The following is a 7,624-nucleotide window of genomic DNA, read 5'->3' on the forward strand; positions in this document are numbered from 1 at the left end:
CCACAGTCACCCAGTCGCCAAGTATTGAAGGCAAATCTCCAGTTCGTTTTCTGACTTCAAACCTAGTATTCTCCATCATCTACAACTTTGTTAGAGGTGGGTAATTGGTCCAGCAGACAGAGTGCTGAACCTAGAGACAATCACTTAGCTATGTGGCCCTGGGAAAGTCATTTAGCTTGTCTGCCTCAGTTTCTTCATCTGTAAAATAGTTGATAATAGATCCTGCTTCCCAAGGTGGCTGTCTATAGAATGAGATAATGTTTGTAAATCACTCTTAAAGATTTATATGTCTGCCAGCTTTTATTGTTCTTTGAGTGGAGGGCACTGTTCCTACTTCTTCAGTATGGTCCAAACACTGCCATGAAGTCAGAAAATGAGAAGGGTAAATAATAACATGGCAGACCAAGGGACTTCTGGACTGCTCAAATTCACTCTCTGTTCCTTAGGAAATCAATTCTGATGTGACCTCCAGCCTCTCTCCCATTTAATTAACATTTTAAAAATGGCTGCTTTTTATGATTTCTCACCAGTCACTTCCCGATAATCCTCCTTACTGAACCCAGAATGTGTAAGGAAGAAAAACAGTTATAACTGGCTGTTGCCTCTCCTATTAGACTGTCAGCTCCTTGAGGACAGGAACTGTCTTTTGCCGCCTTCTGTAGCCCCAGCCCTCAGCACAGTGCCTGGCACATAGTAGGTGCTTTAATCAATGCTTATTGAATTAAATTGAACTGATTTGGATAGACACAGACACTGCATCAGGTTGAATATTCAATATTCCATTGCCTTAGTCCTCCACCTCTCTATGGAAATGCACTTCATCATCTGTTCTCTTGAATCAAGAGGGATCATTTAATATTTTTTTGGGATTTGAATCTTACTTCATATACTTGGTCTTTTGAGCAGATCACTTAGTCTTTCTCAGCCTCAGTTTCCCCATCTGCAAAATGGGGACAATAGTAGCACCCCCCCTCATATGCTGCTTGGAGGTTCAGATGAGAAACTTATGTCATGCCCTTTGTAAAACAGTTAGGTGACATGAAAATAGGGCATCCAGTCATAGATTCTGAGATGGAAGGAATTTCAGAGTCCCACTTCATGGTTTTTTTTTTTACATAAGGGGAACCTAAAGTGTCCAGAGATGTTAAGAGACTAACTGAGGATTACACAGTGAGAAAGTAGCAGTGTTTGGATTTGAACCCATATTCTTGAATGACTCTAAATGTCCCCTTACTGCCCGTTTACTGTATTTATTGTTCTGTGAAGCTGTCTTCTACCTGGATTGGCCAGTCTATTCTCCCAGGGGCTCTTGTGCCCCCTCGGGGTTTTCTGGGAGGTCTTTGAATCAAGGAGAAGAGAATGCTGACCTCTCGGACATCTTTCTAGGACTTGGAGAAACCTTGAGATGGGATAGGAAAGCCTTGTCATGTTATTACAGCATCCAGGCACACGAGGGCACTCTAAGCAACCTACAACAGAGAAAACTTTTTTCTTACAAATTTTGGAGAAAAATTTTATTTATTCATTTAATTTTTTTTTTTTTGCTGCCCTCTGTGGAGGACACTGGTGAATTCTGACTCCTCCCCCTGTCGAGAGGCTCTGGAGCCTTGGAGGAGGGAGGCAAGACTTGCTGGCAGGCTTCTTTCTCAGTTTGGCTCAGAAAGACTTTTTCTTCCTTGCAAAGTCTGAATGATTCAAACCAGGTGGAGAGTCCCTTCAGACCAATAGGGGGTAAGGGAGGTGGTGGGAATGGAGAAAAGTAGCCTTGTTCTTTCCCTACTGTGCTGGGGAGAAGTAGGTTTGCACCCATAAAATGGGGGAGGATTTTTCTGTGCCTCGATTTACCTAATGATCTGGAGCAGCTGTGAGGAGACAGAAAAATATATGTTGATAATAAATGCTTTTACAGAGTGCCAAGCAAACTTTCTTTCACTGGAGCCTTATTTTTGACCTCTTTTACAGATGAAGAAACTGAGGCACAGAATAGTTAAATAGTGGCACAGCCAGTAAATGTGAGAAGGCAGTTTAGGACCTAGGTCTTCTTGACTGCTCCCCCTTGCCCCAGCCCATTCCTCTATCCTCTGCAGTAGATTGCCTGTTTGGCTTCATATCCCCAGGGACTAACTCCATGTGTGGCACATGGAAAGAGCTTAACAAAATACAGGTTGAACTGACAATGGATGAACCATTTCTACAGCCAGACTCCATACTTATTACTTTACAAATATAATCCCGTTTTATTTAAGTTCTATTGCTCTTCTCCCAAATTACATCTGAAGGGCTCTAGCAAGCCGATGCTGCTCCATTGGGACGCCTCTTTTAGTTCCCAAACGCCAGAGAAGGAACCCACTCCCCAATCCTTTGTTCCATTTTCTCATTTTGGGGCAATTTCCCTCATTAAAGGAGAGGATCTCTTTACTAGATTGAGAAGGCTCTCTGGGTAGATGCTTAAGAAATGTTTTTGGAATTAAATGGTTGAATTTTAATTGACTTTCCATGCCTGGTTCCTAGCTCCAAGCGGTTTGGGAAGGAAGAGGTTGTGGCACTCAGTGGTGGCACTGTATATGCCTAACAGGAAGTCAGAGCTGGAAGGGACCTCCGAGCCATGTCTTCCAAACCATACCCGACTGAGAATGCTGGAGACAATATGGCCAGCAAATAGCGATCCAGTTTCTATTTGAAGACCTCCAGAGAGGAGGAGGAAGAATCCCATTGCCTCCTGAAGCAGCCACTCCATGTCTGCACAGTTCTGATTGCTAGGAAAGTTTTCCTGGCCTGAATTCCAACTTTTCTCCATTGCTCCTAGTTGTGCTCTCTGGGGCCAAGAAAAACTCATCTAATCTTTCTTTGACATGACAGCCCTGTAAATACTGAGAGACAGGTGGTTATTTCCCACCTAAGCCTTCTCTTTTCCAGTCTAAACATCCCCAGTTCCTGCAGTGTAACCAAATGTAGAGTGATCTTGGAGCCTTTCACCATTCATGCACTCTTGTCTGGATACTTATCAAGCCCTGCTCAAAATGTGGCTCTCAGCTCTGAAGATAGTACTTAAAATATGGTCCAACCAAGGCAGAGTGCCACAGAACTTCCCTCTTCTTCACTCTAGATCAGGGGTTCAGCCACATGCGGCCCCCTGAGACCATGTATCTGGCCCCCACTGCCCTTCCGGAAGGGGCACCTCTTTCTTTGGTGGTCAGTGAGGGGAGCACTGTATGTGGCAGCACCATAAAGTCTGGCATCGATCACGTATAGTACTACTTCCGGTGACATAATCCTTTGTGTGGCTCCTGGTTCTGAGAGTAACTGAATGAGAACAAGGGGCCACTCAAAGGATTATGTGGCTGCACAATGGAAGACTCAGCATGGTGAGCAGAGATCTGGGGGAGGGGATTCCGCATTGTGTATACTGCTGCCCAGTTAGGGTTAGGTTTTTATAGTCCAGCCCTCCAACAGTCTCAGGGACAGTGAACTGGCCCCCTGGGTAAAAAGTTTGGGGACCCCTGCTCTAGTTATTGTGTCTCCCTTCATGTGGTTTGAAATATATATTAGCTTGGGGGCATCTAGGTGGCTCAGTGGATTAAGAGCCAGGACTAGAGACTGGAGGTCCTGGGTTCAAATCTGGCCCAAGATACTTCCAACTGAGTGATGATCATGGACAGGTCATTTAACATACATTGCCTATCCCTTACTGCTTTTGGACTTTGGAACCAATACATAGTATTAATTCTCAGATGGAAGGTAAGGGCTTAAATTATATATATATATATATATATATATGATTTATATATATATATATATATAACTTTTAAAGTATATATATATATAACTTTTAAAGTATATGTATATATATATATAACTTTTAAAGTTATATATATATATATATATATATATATATTTTTTTTTTTTAGTTTCCATATCATACTCAGTCATTTGGAGTTCTTAGTCCAAAGGAAGTTCTAGGCTTTTTCAGACTAACTCTTCTCTAGCCATACTTCTGCCACCTTATACATTTGTGAAATTGACTTTTTGAACCAAAGTAGAAAAACTTCATATTTATTCCTGTGTAATTTGATTTTAAGAAATTGAGTTCTAGGTTTGACCACAAGGAAAAGTTTTGTTTTGCATTGTTTCAACTAAGAGTTTTAAGATACATTTTGTATAAGTTCTTGCATGGTTAGACAGATAATGTTGTTTATGCTACATTGTGTTATCTGTAACTTTTATCTTTTCAATATTTTGTTACATTCTCTATGTGGAGTTTTACTATTGTTATTGCAACTTTTGTATTTGTTTTCTTTTATGTAGTTGTTTATTGCAAATCCCCTTTCCCCTAATTCCTTAGTGTGAGGTTGTTGGTAGACAGGAATAGAGAGATAAGGTTTAGATAAGAACTGTTTGTTGTGAGATTAGATAAGTAAGATAGAATACTATAGTGATGAGTATATGACAAATTGTGGATTTGGTCACATCCTCAGAGGGCAGAATTTAGGAATATAAATTAGGGATAGATTGATTTCAGGGATTAACTAAAAGAAGGGAATTTTGATACAAACCCAGAGAGAGGATTCTGGGAAGGAGAGAGGAATTGTGGGAGTTTGAACTGGCAATAACTGTCATTGCTTCCTTCTTGGATTTCCACTGCCCTGGAAGGAGATTTTATTCTCTGCCTGGATTTCCACCAAGCTGGAGGGAGGTTTTGCTCTGAGAGATTTACCCTAGATAGCCATAATTTTGTAAAGAAATTATTGACTTCTTGGTAGAAAATCTACTTTGGAGAGAGCCATGTTCCCTTGTACAGAGATCATCTGTCAGTGATCCATCTGCCAGAAATCCTCTTGGGCTAAGGTAATCCAAAGATTTTCATCTAGGACTTTGGGTTACTTAGTACAGCCAAACCCAGGCTTTCCCTTTCCGTTTTTTGTTAATCACTAGTGGGAAGATCAGGTTAGAGTCAGATAGCATGTGAGGTTTTTCAGATAAGGATGGGGAACTGTGGGCAGGGCCCAGAGAAGAACAGAAGGCTCTCCTTTTACAGGGGACAAAGAAGTTGGGTGGAGCTTAGTTTTTAAGAGTGTTAGGGTCTTACCTATCATTTTCCCTTACTCCCTTTATAAAATAAACTTTGTTTTTTATAAGCCAAGGGATTGGTGCTTTACTGGCCCCGGGGAGTTCCTAGGTGGGTTGTATCATCTCACATCCCTCTAGGACAGTTCCCCAGTACACCTGTCAAGGTCTTTTATGTTCCTGATTCTGTTCATATAACCTGTCCTCTGGCCCTCCTAGCTTTTCATTACCTTTAGACTCGATAAATATGTCATCATGATTTATCCAAGTCACTGATAAAAAATATGAAGCGGCACAGAGACGAGTAAAAATCCCAGCTGTACTCCATTAGAGCTATTTCACAAAGATGGCATGAAAGGGAAGATGGGGGGATAAGCATCCTAGTTGTGTGGGAGCTTCTTTCTTTTCCTTTCTGTCTGAAGCTCTCTTTCCTGATTCCATGCAGAATTTGTTGTTTGTCATTGCCACTGTCAAGTTAAACCATTAAGTACCTTGGAGTTGGAGACATGGGACTTTTGTGTGTGTGTTTGCATGTAGGTGATCTGGGTATTCTTTTTTTTTTTTAAATATATTTATTTGATCATTTCCAAGCATTATTCGTTAAAGACATAGATCATTTTCTTGATCTGGGTATTCTTTAACTGACAGGTACTTTGATTTCTGCCCAGGTTACTTATGTGAATTCATTTTTTTTCTAATTAAAAAAATAAAAACCCCTTCACTTTCTGTTTTAGACTTAATATTAAGTATTGATTCCAAAGTAGAAGTGATAAGAATAGGCAATGGGGTTAAGTGACTTGGCCAGGGTCCCACAGCCAGGAAGTATCTGAGGCCAGCTTTGAACTGTAAACAAGGAATTTGCCAAGAATAAGGGAGACCTGCAAACATTGAAGAAAATTTCTGGAGAGGCAATGGAACATTCAGGAATCCACAGGGGAAGGGAGAATTCCAGGGAAGATTCAAAAAAGGAGAAACTGTTGGCCAGAGGGAGATTCTGGTCAGTCTCTTATCTAAGACTCTGGGACAGAGCTGGTTAGGAGAATGTCTCTTCTAATACCCTTTTGCTTGGCTGAGCTGAATGAAAGTGTTTTGCCCTAAACTGAAGATTTACCTGGACCACAATTTCCCAAAGGGGAACTTGTAACAGTTAAAAGAGTGGTTGACATAACCCTGTGACCGTGGAAATATGGTTTCAAATAAAAAATATAGTGGTTGCCATGGGAAAATTCCCAAATATTAAATATACCCAAGTCAGCTGGGTTTTATAGAGATTTTAATTAATACAAATTAAGAATTGATGAAAGGGAGAGAGAGAGTAAGAGGAAATAATGAGAAAAGGGCTAGACCATCCTAGGCCGAAGCCCTAAGAGAGAGATCAGTTAGTCTTTAAACCCTCACCACAAGATTTGTCCGATGCAAGATTCTAGTGTTCAGAGAGACCCACCAGTTTAGCTCCTCAGCTCAACTAAGTTCAGCCACGGAGCCCTCTCCTCTTCAGCTTTGGCAAGCTGCTCTCCTCAGAGAGAGTTCTCTGAGAGAGTCCCCTTCTCTCAGCTTCTGACCTCCTTTTAAAGAGAATTTTCTCCTATGTCACCTCCCCTAAGTTCTCAAATCTACCAAACACAGTAGACATTTTCCAAAGGACAGACCATTCTTAATTCACACCTGAGTAGACTAAACTTTTGAGTAATTCACACCTGAGTAGACTAAAACCTCACACCTCTTTTGTTAAGCTTGTCCCTTGTAAGTTTGCTAGTTGCCTGACCTTCATAGGTACTTAGCACCTTTTTAAAAATAGACTTAGCTTAAGGCTTTTTAGCTCTACTTTAAGTATGGGTTAAGTACTTTTCATTGTTCAGTAAAGAGTTTATTTACAACTTTATCTTCCCCTAAAGTATGCTTATGTATGGGTGGAGTAGAGTTCTCACATTCCTGACTAAGTCCCTTCATTGTTTAAAATGGGGAATGGTCTTAACCAAGTGTTCTGAAGTAGAGTCTGAGAATTTTTAAGATTCACAAACTGTCCTTGAAAGACAGTTTTGATCCCACCATCAAAAAGTGGTCATGGGAAACAGTTGGCAGGGACCTCCTGGTGTCCCTCTACCCTCTGCTCTCTATCTCTTCTTTTCAAGAAAATCAATTAGATAATTTAGATTACAGAAGAACTGTCTCAAAGTTTGTGTAATAGGAGGGAGTAGTTTCAAATCAAAGAAGAAAGTTGGGAGGGGTTGACTCACCTTCTGGTCAGGTCAGGACTCCATTAAAATTTGTCCAGCTTAGTGGAGGAAGAGGGAAGGTGCTAGCCAGAAATCAGTCCCCCAAAGAAGCTGGCTTTCTGGTCCCAGCATCTTTCAAGCCCCTCTCCTTTTCTCTCTCTATTACAGAACCAAGGACCTCCTATCTTCAGGTCTGGCCCTTTTTTCTTTCAGCTGCCCTCTGCTTGTATTATTTTCTTAAATAATAGTGTTCATTTTGGCTTCTTATGTTCTGGGAGATCTATAATCCTTAAATAGTCTCTAAAGATTTTGCCTTCAAGTTTGATGTGCTTTGCTTATATAGA

The sequence above is a fragment of the Monodelphis domestica genome, chromosome 1 (assembly GCF_027887165.1).
Source record: "Monodelphis domestica isolate mMonDom1 chromosome 1, mMonDom1.pri, whole genome shotgun sequence".
NCBI classification, from domain to species: Eukaryota; Metazoa; Chordata; class Mammalia; order Didelphimorphia; family Didelphidae; genus Monodelphis; species Monodelphis domestica.